The following is a 14,042-nucleotide window of genomic DNA, read 5'->3' as shown; positions in this document are numbered from 1 at the left end:
GCCAACCATGACCCATTTCTTCTCTTAGAAACTAGAAAAAGAAGTATACATTGACTAGCAGAGTACAGATGCAGCCCTGTATTCTCAACCTGACTAATGGAATTCATAGGCTGGCTGGCAAGCAGTGCTTCTTATGTCTGATTGCCCATATAAATTACCACAAAACTTAAAAATAAAAGAAAGAGGAAAAAAAAAATTCCCTGAACTACTGGCATTTGAATATTTGGAATGCAACCTGAGAATCTGTATCTTTTAAAGGCTTCCGAGGTGATTTTGAAACCCACCAGGTAATGATTTGCAAAATGGAATTTGGGGACGGGCACGGTGGCTCACACCTGTAATCTCAGCACTTTGGGAGGCCGAGGTGGGCGGATCACAGGTCAGGAGTTTGAGATCAGCCTGGCCAACATGGTGAAACTCCATCTCTACTAAAAATACAAAAATTAGCCAGATATGGTGGCACGCACCTGTAATCCCAGCCACTCGGGAGGCTGAGGCAGGAGAATTGCTTGAACCTGGGAGGTGGAGGTTGCAGTGAGTGGAGATCATGCCACTGCACTCCAGCCTGGGTGACAGAGCAAGACTCCATCTCGAAAAAAAAAAAAAGGAATTTGGGAGCTAAGGGATAACATCGGGATTTTGCTCCTATCAACAACCCATTTTCCTTGCCTTTCTTTCATGTCATTTTCAGAGCTAATAGTTCAGTCCCTTTCCAAAGTCAAGCTTGAAGCAATTGTTGTACTCTAAGAATGGTTCCCAACACATAGATAAATGGGTGGTGAGAGACTGAATAGGGAGTTTCAAACATCGTTGCAGGAGGGTTTTCACACTAATAATAAATATAAAAATAAAAATAATTTCATTTTTTCTGGCCAGGAGTGGTGGCTCATGCCTGTAATCCTAGTAATTTGGAAGGCTGAGGCAGGTGGATCACTTGAGTCCAGGAGTTTGAGACCAGCCTGGGCAACGTGGTGAAACCCCATCTCTACAAAAAGCACAAAAATTAGCAGGCATGGTGGCACACGCCTGTAGTCCCAGCTACTCAGGGGGCTAAGGTGGGAGGACTGCTTGAGTGTGGGAGGCAGAGGCTGCAGCGAGCTGAGATTGTGCCACTGCACTCCAGCCTGGGCAAAAGAGTCAGAACTTGTCTCAAAAAAAAAAAAAAAAAAAAAGGGAATGTTATTGTTTTCAAAGCACTCATTATTACCTGTAATTGTTTTATTTCCTCACTTATTTTTTCCCCACGAACCCCCACTACTAGAAGCTCCAGAAGAATGGGAACATTATATCTGTTGCTCAATGCATTATCCCTAACACCTACCACTGTGCCTGCAATGTATTGCATGCTCAGTAAATATTTGTTGAATTAATTAGTAGAAGGTACACTTTATTGAGCACCTAGTATATGCCACTATATCTAATGGTTTATGTGATTATCTCACTTAGTCCTTACAACAAGCTTGTAAATAAGTGTTATCATCTTTATTTAGCCAATGAAAAAATCGAAGACTTACAGAGGTGAAGCGACATATCCAACACCACCCCACAAGTGATGAAGAATTAAGACCTGAACTCAAGTCTGTCTGCCTCCAAACTCAGCACTCTTTCTGCTCTTCCACGTTAACCTTGCTGACAAACAATCCTGGGGTAAGATCCACGTCAAGTAGAACTCTCAGGTTAAGTCCTTTCTTCCATAGATACGAACGCCCTGTCCAGATCCTGAGCTAGCTTAGGATTGGAAGAAAACATGAAAGGCAGCTGCAAGATTAAAGGGGCCACCAAGGCATCCCTAATTCCATCGCCACCTGCCAGAGCACAATGGATCCCTGCTACCTTGCCTGTCTGCTTGTGATAACCACCCCCACTCCTGCCTGCTCCTTTGAGAGATCCTCTAGTTCTGGTGCGGCTGATCACAATAGTGCACCCAGTCACAGCGACTGGCCCAGGGCTTGGTGTCCTACCCAGCAGGCCAGTCAGAGCCTTCACAAGGATTTTTCTAAGTGGACATTCCAGGGCAGGCAACTTTGCTTTCCTCATGGAAAATGATTCTCTAAGAATGTGAGTCTGGATCTCCTTGTGGCCGTGTTCTCTGGGATTTGGGTAAAACCCATCTTTGGGAGGAGCAAATCATCACAACAAAGAAGCAGAGACAGGAAGACATAGAGCCCGACTCTGTTTGAGTCTTTGGTTCCATTTCCTGCAGGGCTCATCCTCACTAGTTCTTGAACAGTTCGCTAGTTCAAGGTTTTTGTTTTTGCTTTTGTTTTTGGTTGTGGTGGTAGTGGGTTTTTATTTATTGCGAATTAGTCTGGACAAACTCAGGGACATATAAACAGGCCCGTCGTGTGACGCAAGAAGCCAGTCAAGGAAGTCCCTGAGCCTACTCTGGCTGGGAGGCTGCCTGATAATGATTAAAAAAAAAAAAAAAAAAAGAAGAAGAAAAAGAAGTTAGTCAACATCGTGAAGCCCAGGGAATGCTTCTCATACTGCACATTTTTCCCCTATCAGCTTTGGGATCAGGCATATCTAGGAAAGACTCCTGGCTCCATCACTTTTAGGGCTGTGTGACACTGTGTAAGTAACTTTGCCTCTCTGAACTTCAGTTTTCCGTACAATAAGAATAATAGTTGTACATACCTCACAGGATTGCTGTGGAAGGTTAATGATTATACACAGTGTTGGGTGATAATAAATACTAACGTGTTTGTCATTATTATTAGCAGTAGTTATGTTCCAGTATTTCCCTCTTGTGTTATTAGCGATAGATCAATGCATCCCCTCTCTGCTCTATTTTATATGTCTCTGGGACACCCAGTTGAAATCCTCCAAGCTGCTAGAACAAGGCCAAGCTTGAAAAAATGATTAGAAGGGAAATAAGTTTATCTTACTTAAGTGTCCACTTGCTCTAGTATTTAGCTTCTCTCTCTCCTCAAGATGTGATGGGACAATTGTTAGGAGGGTACTGGCCACTACCACCTCCTCATGTTTGTATAAAGTCATTCAGAACACTTTGCTTTCTCCTTTGAGCTTCATGAAAAACACAAGTGAAAGGTGAACAAACTGAGGCCCAGTGAGGAGCAATTGACGTAAACAGCTCCTCTTAAATGGAAGAGCAGGACCCAGGTCTGCCAGAAAAGAGCCTAATAATTTACCCTAGCTAGCTCCTGCCTGAGAGTGCTGCATACTCTCACATAATGGTGCCAGCATGGTGCAGAAGGTCAACTTCTGACTCCCTCTGGCCTGACAAGACTGTCTGGAGAACTGACGAATCCAGATTCACTCTCACTTGCCAAACATCTTACTGAGAAGGTAAAAGGATCAAGCAGGTGACTTCATGGAGCTGGGTAGAAGCGACATGAGCACAGGCCCTGTGCTCCTGATGCCCAAGTCTTGGGCAGGACCACACACATCTTGCAACTAATGGGCAGAGATCAGAGTAACCCTGAAGTAGATAAAGATGCTGAATATAAACAAAGATGATTAAAGAGGCTATGGATTCAGGACACTGAATTTTGCTGCCGTGAGAGGAACCCTTGAGTCAGCTTTTTAACAGCCTGGCCGTGTTTAGTTTATCAAACCTGGGCAGAGCAAAAGCCCCGGGATCCTCTCACTCCATCAGAAACAAGTCTGAACAAGCCAGGTACTGTCCATCCAATACCCAGGCGTTTTGACGGTTCCTCTGTGGCCACCAGCCAAATGTAAGTGGAGAACTCCAAGTCATCCATCATGCTTTAGCCACGCGCGAGGCTAATGCCTTGTCTTTTAAAAGCACACAAAGGGCCATTTGAGTAGGAAAGTCCCACCAAATCCTGCTGAAACACCCGGCCCACTTTCGGATCATTTTTCTGAAGTGTCTTGGTTTGAAGGCACAGCTGTTGCTGAGATGCCTGAAAACAGCCTGCTGTTCTCTGTGGAAGCTATGGTAGATTAGTGTGGTTCAGCTGAGATGCAGTCAAGCCCTTCAGACTGCCCCGTCCTCCAAATAGCAAGCCGCTGACAGCCTGATGTGGATTTTTACCAAAGAATCCATGTTTGCTTGCCTGCAGGCAAAGCTGGGTGTAGATTGAACTTCATGCGTGACTTTAGGAATGTCATCTCTCCTCTGTGGGCCTTGAGTCAAGACAGGAATGGGTCCCACTCCATGCTGGAAAGTCCACTAACAAATGTGCATTTAGCACTTCTGCTTTCCAGGAGGGTAATGATTAAAGGTGGCCTTCTCTGAATCAACCCCAGAAGAGTGGCTTTCGGAGTTCCCCAAAACATGAGACATAAACCAAGGACAAAGCCAGGATCAGGTTTATGCCTGCAACAGCTGTGGCTTTCAGATCGTTTCAGGTTGAAGAGGCTGAAACAACAGCTGCAGATCTATTCCTTGTCCTTGGGATTGGACATAATGGGTGCAAATACAATTGAGACACCACCACCATGACCATTTTCTACTTTAGTAAATCCTAAGTTATGTCTTGAGGTCTGTGAAGTAAGATGGAAAATTAGTGATTCAGTGCAACCTAACCAAAAATGAATACATGTAGTTAGGTACCCCCAACCCCTATGACTTTCCAAATTCAGATTAATATTTTTGCTTAAAGATGTGCCAGACTCATAGAGTTGTACGAGCCCTTTACATTATGGAATATACAGGAAGTGGCTAGCCTTTCTAGGTCATTCCTCATTCTCATGTCTCTAGCAGACATTGTTAGTGGGTCACAGAGCTCTCACCTTCTATCAGACATTCCTTCTCATCACAGAGGTGGTCTGGGCAGCCCCGGGCAGTGATAAGGGGTTTGTACTCAAGACAAAAGTCGTTTGCCATCCCTGACCTAGCCCAACTCATGCATCTGCTTTCCACAGATAGAAAACACGGCCAGAGATGGGAAGAACCTGGCCAATGTCACAGAATGAATCAGTGAATTTGTGGGAAGCTAAATAAAAGGCCTAGAATTCTTACAAATGTCAAGGAAAAACCATATTACTGCTTACTTCGCCTGTTGTGCTGTATTTGTTCTCTCTTTAGGTTTTCTAGATTATTTGAATTGGCTTTTCCTAATTTTCTGGTTTTTTTCCTTATCTAAAAGCAATACTCACTCTATAGAAGTACAAATAAATGAAACAAAAAAAAAACCCACTCAAATACTCATACATAATGAAACCATTGGTGACTAAGGTCTATATACCTTTTCTATATATATATATATGTATATAGATATTATCTGTAATATGGAAATAATTGAATCTTCCTTCTTAGAGTTTCTGGTTACAATAAATCCTTAACAAAAACACGATTTCAGGCCAGGCACAGTGGCTCATGATTGTAATCCCAGCACTTTGGGAGGCTGAGGCGGGCGGGATCGCTTGAGGTCAGGAGTTTGAGACCAGCCTGGCCAACATGGTGAAACCCCATCTCTACTGAAAAAAACAAAAACAAAAACAAAAATTAGCCGGGCGTGGTATGCCTGTAATCCCAGCTACTCGGGAGGCTGAGGCAGGAGAATTTCTTAAATCCAGAAGGTGGAGGTTGCAGTGAGCCGAGATTGCGCCACTGTACTTCAGCCTGGGAGACAGAGCAAGATTCCTTCTCATAAAACTAATGTGTTTCTGAAGGCGAACAAAATAAAAAAAAAACCACTATTTGTGGGGAAGGAGGGGGATGAACAGAGGTTGTCTAATGGGTCTGAACATACAGTTAGATAGAAGGGAATAAGTTCTAGTGCTCAATAGTACAGTAGGGTGACTACAGTTAACAATAATTTATTGCGTATTTCAAAATAGCTAGAAGAGAAAATTTGAAATGTTCCCAACACAAAGAAATGATACATGTTTGAGGTGATGGATATGCTAATTACCCAGATTTGATCATCACACATTATAAGCCTGTATCAAATTATATGTACCACACAAATATGCACAATTATTATGTATTGATTTAAAAATCCTATTTCAGGTTATACCCTTGAAATGGACCTACACTGCACTTATTGTTTTGTGACCTGCTTTGCATAAATGTTCATCAATCATAATGTCTAAATATGCATTTAACTTCCGTTGTTAGTCATTCAGACAGACTGTTACCAAATTTTTGCTACTCTCAGTAATATCCAAGAGAAATCTCTGCTCACAAATGTAATTGTTTTCTTATGAAAATTTCTAGAGGGAATCTGGGTCAAAGGGCAAACACATTTTAAGGACTTTTGACACATATTGACATATTGCTTCTCAATAACACTCAAAGCACTGGACCTGCAGTGTATGAAAGATGAAAGGAGATGCTTTTTAGCAGCTTCTTCATCACAGGGTAGGGTATCATCACTTCTGTTGTTCTCTTATTCTCCTCTCTGTATGCTTTGCGTAGCAAGGTGGAATGTAGGATTCTCAAAAGTGAAACGGCATTTTTGCTGTACCCATGGTGGATGTAACTGAATGCATAACATTGATAGTAATAACAAATTAATATTCGTGTAGAGTTTACTAAGTGGCAGGCACCAGGCATTAGCTCCTAGGATTGACAGCTCATTTTGTAGGGGAAGCTCAGAAAGGAAGAGCAACTTACATGATGCCACACAGGGACAGAGCTCAGCTAAACCTGACAAGAGCCTGCCCCCTAAGGCCCTTTGCTATGCCGCCTCCATATAAGCAGTGCAAATAAATATTTGTGCATAGGTTGAATCATTAGTTATTTTCCTCTGGTAGAACAACACGAGCAACTCAGGAGGAGGCAGCCATAAAAATGGGCTAAAAAATGCCAGCTGAGTTCTCCCGGTCAGTCCTGACTTGAATAGTCCCAAAGGATTTGAGCAATGCTAGGTTTGAGGCTATGGCCCGAGGGAGTATTTTTATGAAGGGTTTCTTATGACTGAGAACTCTAAGAAGGAAGCTTGAATTACCCCCGTATGAAAATACAGCCATCTAAGATTATCAGTGGTATTTCCTTTTTATAGTGTTTGGCACTAATAATAGCCCCAAACTCCTTAACCCAACTTTCCAGCTTTTTAAAAGAACAGTACTTATGAGAATGTCTGAATGCTGGGACTGACAGGACTTATTCCATCTAGTGCTTTCTCCCCTAAGGAGAAGGAGAAGGGGCTCAGGGTTGATGGCTGCCTGCCTGCGTGCTGTGAGCCTAGATTCTTAAGGAAGTGAGCTGGGGCACGTGAGGCTGGAGGAGGAGAAAGGCCATGAGGTTTTTTATGGAGAACTCAGAACCAAGTCAGCAATGATCTGTCCTCGGCTCCAGGCCCTCTCTCCATGCTCCGTGGCAGCCCTGTTCCTGTTAGGCCCATGGTCAAATTTCTAACAGGGGATCTGAGAAGCAATTGGCCAGCCTCTCCGAGCGCGCCTGAAAGGTCTTGGCAAAGCTGAGAGCGATTTTACAAACGAATGTGTTTCTGAAGGTGCCCGGTCCTTTCTCACTTCCATGTTTCTCCCACAGCATACCTGGCAGCAGGCCCTTTTCCTGCCACGTGCTTGTGGAACAGTTCATTATGTTTCAAAGCTACTTTTGTAAAAATCATTTTTTGAGGTACAATCGACATATATTAATATATATCCATTTTAAGTGCACATATCACTTGATAATTTTTTTTTTTTTTGAGATTGAGTCTCACTCGGTCACCCAGGCTGGAGTGCAGTGGCTCAATCGGCTCACTGCAACCTCCGTCTCCAGGGTTCAAGATATTCTCCTGCCCCAGCCTCCCAAGTAGCTGGGACTACAAGTGCCCACCACCAACCCAGCTAATTTTTGAATTTTTAGTAGAAACGGGGTCTCGCCATGTTGGCCAGGCTGGTCTCGAACTCCTCATCTGAAGTGATCTGCCCATCTCAGCCTCCCAAAGTGCTGGGATTACAGGCATGAACCACTGCCCCCTGCCACAACTTGATGAATCTTGACAAACGTCTGCACCTGCCCCAATCAAAATTTAGAACATTTCCATTCCCTCAGAAGTCTCCTGCCACCTCCAGCCAGCCCCCTCTCTCACCCCAGCCCCAGGCAACCACAGATCTTCCTGTCAGTATAGCTTAGTTTTGCCTTTTCTGGAAGTTTCACATACATTGACTCATAGAGTTGTTTCTGATTTCCTTCACTCAATATGAAGAAAGGAATCATCAATGTTGTTGCATATATTAATAGCTTTCATATTACTGGGTAATAAACTATTGTGTGGATGTACCACAATCTATCTGGAATTTGAGTTATTGCCAGTTTTCGATTGCTATGAATACAGTTGCTATGCACATTCATGCACAAATCTTTTTGTGGGCATATAGCACATAGGAAGTATGTGGCCTTTCTGGGTCATTGTCATGTCTCTAGCAGAGATTGTTAGTGGGTCACAGAGCTCTCACTTTCTATCAGACATTCCTTCTCATCACAGAGGTAGTCTGGGCAGTCCCTGGCAGTGATAAGGAGTTTGTACTGAAGATAAAAGTCGTTTGCCATCCCTGACTTAGCCCAACCCATGCATCTGCTTTCCACAGATGGAAAACAGGGCCAGAGATGGGAAGAACCTGGCCAATGTCACAGAGTGAATCAGTGAACTTGTGAGAAGCTAAATAAAGGGCTTAGGTGATTCATTTCTCTCAGGCTAGTAAATACCTGGGAGTTGAATTGCTGGGTCATAGGGTAAGGGATAAATAAACTGCCAAACTGTTTTCTAAAGCTGAATATTCTTCTAAGTGATATCTCACAGTGGCCTTACTTTACAATTCCCTGATAACTAATAATGTTGAACATCTTTTCATGTATTTGCTGGCCATTCATATATCATCTTTTTTGAAGGGTTTGTTTAAATCTTCTTTTTTTTGTGAGTTGCTTTCTGTCATTGAATTTTAAGAGTTCTTTATGTATGTTGGGTACAAGTCCTTTATCTAATATTTGCATTGCAAATATTTTCTTCCAGACTGTGGCCTGCCTTTTCAGTTTCTTAATAGTATCTTTCAAAGTACAGGCAATTTTTAAATTTTAATGAAGTCTAATTTATCTTTTTTTTTCTCTCTCTTATGGTTTATACTTTTGTGTCCTGTCCGGGAAATCTTTGTCTACCACAAGGCTGTAGTTTGTGAACATTTTCTCCTATTTTTTTTTCTAGAAGTTTTATAGTTTTAGCTTTTACTTTGTCAACCTAAAATAACAAAATTTAGAAAATATGATTAAATGTAGAGTTTTTTTGAGCACAAAGCTTGAGGACAGCCACTCAGGAAGCACAAATTCGAAAGATGGAATTGTACTGATGTTCTCTGAAGTGCAGAAGTTTGGAGTGGTTTACATAGACAAAGTTTAGGAGAAAAAATCAGAATTTTAACTTTTTTTATACAAGACTTTTTTTTTTTTTTTTTTTTTCCTGAGACAGACTTTCATTCTGCAACCTAGGCTGGAATGCAGTGGCACCATCAGGGTTCACTACAGGCTCGACCTCCTGAGATCAGGTGATCCTCCCACCGCAGTCTGCTGAGTAGCTGGGACTACAGGTGTGTGCCATCATGACCAGTCAATTTTTTGTAGACACAGGGTTTCGCCATGTTGCCCAGGCTGGCCTTAAACTCCTGGGCTCCAGTGATTTTCCCACCTTGGTTTCCCAAAGTGCTGTGAGCCACCATGTCCGGCCTTATGTAAGGCCTAATGCATAATTACAATGGTTTGATTGGTGAAGGTCATCTTTTTCTTTCAGGAAAGATATACTTAACATTCCACTGAATGTTCCGTATGAACAGTCATGAAGATGAAACAGTCATGAGGTCTTTTGCACCATCTGGTTTGAGTTAGGTACAGAATAATGCAGGAGACAATCTATAACAAAGGTCAGTGATTAGAAGGGGAGGACATCTGGTCTCTGGTCTCTCCCAGTCATTTATAGCCCAAGAACAATGAGAAAAGAGAGTTGATCTATAATCTAAGAAGCAGAAGTTGCAACTACATGCTAAGTGACTCAGATCACAGTCAGTTCTCTCTCAAGGTTTAAAGTCTTTTTGGAAGCCAGGTGTGGTGGCACATACCTATAATCCCAGCAAGCTGGAAAGCCAAGGTGGTCAGATTGCTTGTGCTCAGGAACTCAAGACCAGCCTGGGCAACATGGTGAAACCCTGTCTCTACAAAAAAATACAAAAATTAGCCGGGTGTGGTGGTGCGCACCTATAGTCCCAGCTACTCGGAGGCTGAGGTGGGACTTTGCCACAAAAAAAAAGTGTTTTGGGGGTTCCAACAGCTTTTGAATGTACTTATTTTCACAACTTTTGTCTCTATTACTTATTTCAAATTAATTTTTGTGTATGATGTGAGCTAAAGGTTGAAGTTCATTTTTTTCATATGGCTGTCCAGTTGTTTCAGTACCGTTTATTGAAAAGATCATTCTGAGCAGCAACATCGTGGTTGGCAAGAACAAGCACCTTACGAAAGACAGGAAAAAGGGAGCCAAGAAGTGGCTGATCCATTTTCTTTTTTTCTTTTTCTTTCTTTCTTTTTTTTTTTTTTTTGAGACAGTTTTGCTCTATCCCCCTGGCTGGAATGCAATGGTGTGATCTCAGCTCACTGCAACCTCCACCTCCCGGGTTCAAGTAATTCTCATGCCTCAGCCTCCTGAGCAGCTGGGATTACAGGTGCCTGCTACCATGCCTGGCTATTTTTTTTTGCTTTTTTTGAGATAGCGTCTCACTCTGTCGCCCAGGCTAGAGTGCAATGGCATGATCTCGGCTCACTGCAACCTCTGCCTCCCAGGTTCAAGCAATTATCCTGCCTCTGCCTCCCATGTAGCTGGAATTACAGGCGTGTGCCACCACGCACAGCTAAGTTTTTGTATTTTTAGTAGAGACGGGGGTTTCCCCATGTTGGCCAGCCTGGTCTCAAATTCCTGACCTCAGGTGATTCACCCGCCATGGCCTCCCAAAATGCCGGGATTACAGGCGTGAGTCACTGCGCCCTGTCTAATTTTTCTATTTTTAGTAGAGACGGGGTTTCACCATCTTGGTCAGGCTGGTCTTGAACTCCTGACCTCAGGTGATCCACCTGCCTCGGCCTCCCAAAGTGCTAGGATTACAGGTGTGAGCCACCACCCCTGGCTGGTTGATCCATTTTCTAAGAAAGATTGGTATGATGTGAAAGCACATGCTATGTTCAGTACAAGAAATACTGGAAAGACACTAGTCACCAGGACCCAGGGAACCAAAATTGCACCTGGTGGTCTGAAGGGTCATGTGTTTGAAGTGAGTCTTGCTGATTTGCAGAATGATGAAGTTGCATTTAGAAAATTCAAGCTGATTACTGAAGATGTTCAGGGCAAAAACTACCTAACTTCCAAGGCATGGATCTTACCTGTGACATGGGGGAGAGAATGGAATTTAGCCTAAGTCAGCCTGGTCCCAAGGTTCCTTAATCTGGAACTCTAAGGCCTTTTTAGAATATTATCTTAACTGTCTGCTTGTTTGTTGAATGAAAAGGGTTCCATGTAGGCCTCACGCCTGTAATCTCAGCACTTTTGGGAGGCCGAGGCAGGTGGATTACCTCAGGTCAGGAGCTCTTGACCAGCCTGGCCAACATGGTGAAACCCCGTCCCTACTAAAAATACAAAAATTAGTCAGGCCTGGTGGCAGATGCCTGTAATTCCAGCTACCCGGGAGGCTGAGGCAGGAGAATCGCTTGAACCCAGGAGGCAGAGGTTGCAGTGAGCCAAGATCGTCCCATTGCACTCCAGCCTGGGCAACAAAAGCGAAATTCCGTCTCAAAAAAAAAAAAAAAGAAAGAAAGAAAAAGGCTCCATGTAATTGGTATTGGAAATTTCTCCTCAGTCATCGTAACTATCAAACTGTTAGTGCAATCCTGAACTAAAGATCTTTAATGATGACCTCGTTCATCACAAAGGTTTCCGACTCTTTGAAAAAGACAGAAAATCATTATTTCTTCCGACAAGTGCTTCTTCAAATGGGATCCCAATCCTTAAACCTTGCAGGAATATTTACATTGGGAGGAAGCCAGTGCTCAGCCCCAGTTAGTATTTCTCATCTTTAGGTAAACTTCTCCTTTTAAAGCTGTTTCCTGGGCTTGGCTTTTTACTTAGAGGACTTTGGTTACAGAGAACACGTGGGAAGGGTTTTGCGACTGTACTAATCAATAAGCTTCAATAGGTGGGATGGAAAGGATGGGCTTAAGTGGTCCTTGGAGACCCTCCGTGAGCCAAATGCACTTTCAAGATATCTAAAACAGTGGCTTTTTTTCCCGTCTCTGTGCCTGTGTCATTTACTGTTCCTAGTTTTAAACCCATGTCTCTATTCAGAGAAAAAGACTACCTTGTGCGTTTGTTGCACTCTCTTTGAGATGAAATTTTTCCGGCCTTCAAAGAAAACCCTTTGATTTCCAGCATCTGAGTCATGGTTTTCATATACTATTGAAATCACTCACAGTCTGTGAAAAAGGATGTGTGGTTATGGAGGAGAACTGTGGCCCAGGAAGTAGCATGAATCATTGAAATGTGGTGCATGGAGAACCACCCTCCATGGGCAGTAAATTCCCTCTACCCTCTTCCTCTGCCCTCAGCATCACCTCCCGCTGCCTGCTCTGGCAATTGGTCTAACATACAGGCTCATCAATATGGGTCTGAGTTAGTTGCTAACATCAATTGTTTGCACCTGTATAATTCTCTGTAGTTTGCAAATATTTTGAATCATTTATCAACATCTGCACCTGTTCATTCAATAAATATGAATTTAGTATAACAGTAATATTATGGGCCCACCATGGGACAGTTCACCAGACATCAAACCTATGGTAATTATCAAGAGTTATAAGTCATGGCCACTGCCAAGATGGAGTCCGTAGTCCAGGGCAAGGATTTTTTTTTTAACATAATTCAGTGAAATTTAGTTTAATTGTAATGTAAAATGTATTTCCTACTGAGGATCATTGTCGAAAACATTGGAAACACACTGGTTTAGTGGAGGCTATTGTCAAAAGCCCCCAAATCTGTCCTCCTCATGGCCATCGGAGAGTCGTAGAGTCTAGTGCAGGAGGCAGCCATATTATTACTATCATTGCTTGTAAAAGTGTTTGCCAGGTACTATATTTTGCTGCAGAAGCAAAGGCAATCAAACACACACATCCTCATCTTTATTTTGGGGGGCTCCCCATGACCCTCAGAATGAAGGCTCAACACCTTCACCTGACCCAGAAGCTACATCCAGATCTCACCTCTGACTATCTCTCTGGATCCCTTCCCCATTGCTCATAACACTCCCCCTCTTCCTCTACAGATGCCCTCCTGACATAGCTGCCTGGAAACACCTCTCCGTCTTTGAACACCCAGCGTGAGTATCACTTCCTCTGTGCCTTTGCCCCTCTCCTCCAGGCAAAACTAACTGCTTCATGCTTGGTCTCCCACAATTACCTTTCTCATCCCCCTTCTTCTGGCACCCTTTTCTGGGAAAAGGGGAAAGATCTTGCCATCTCCCACCCCTTGCCACAGGGTGCTGACAACAGGCAGGGCTTGTAGCATAGGCTCCTGATTTTGGCCTAGAATGCCATATTCTGTCTATTGTAATTTATCCAAGGATGACATATAACCCAAGCAAGGCCAATCAAAGTCCATGAGCCAATATCTTCCCTTCTGTGTTAAGATGGTTTCCACTGGGTCTCTAAAGGGTCCTGAATATATAGTCTCTAATGTTACAGCATTCTTATTTGTCTACACCCTGTCTCCTTCTTCTATACTATAAATTCCTTCAACACAGGGACTGTTTTTTTTTTAATTTAAAAAGTATGTGGACCAGGTATGGAGGCTCATACATGTAATCCTAGAAGTTTGGGAGGCTGAGGCGGAAGGATCGCTTGAGGCCAGGAGTTTGAGGCCTGCCTGGACAACATAGCAAGACCTCATCTCTATTTTAAGGAAAAAAAGTGCATGAATATATATGTGTATAAGCTAATATGATCTCTCTATAGGAAATTTGTTGGCAATTTCTCTGTAGAAAATTTTAAAAACACACAAAAAAGTTGTTGAACACCTGTAATCCTCTCTCTCCCAAAGGCATTTTTAAACAGTCTTTTAACAATGCAGATACACATA

At 43.0% G+C, this 14,042-nt stretch overlaps 1 long non-coding RNA gene across 1 annotated transcript; it reads left to right on the top strand.

Moving 5' to 3' along the window:
• LOC129059587 (uncharacterized) lies at positions 1–13,284 on the top strand. The gene is made up of 3 exons (XR_008525578.1): positions 1–287; positions 1,491–1,647; positions 13,231–13,284. It is a non-coding gene; the product is annotated as an uncharacterized LOC129059587 (long non-coding RNA).
• The last annotated feature ends 758 nt before the right edge of the window (positions 13,285–14,042 follow it).

This window comes from Pongo abelii, chromosome 4 (genome assembly GCF_028885655.2).
Source record: "Pongo abelii isolate AG06213 chromosome 4, NHGRI_mPonAbe1-v2.0_pri, whole genome shotgun sequence".
NCBI classification, from domain to species: Eukaryota; Metazoa; Chordata; class Mammalia; order Primates; family Hominidae; genus Pongo; species Pongo abelii.
The sequence above is the reverse complement of the archived record's forward strand: the minus strand, read 5'-3'. Positions and strand labels throughout refer to the sequence as shown.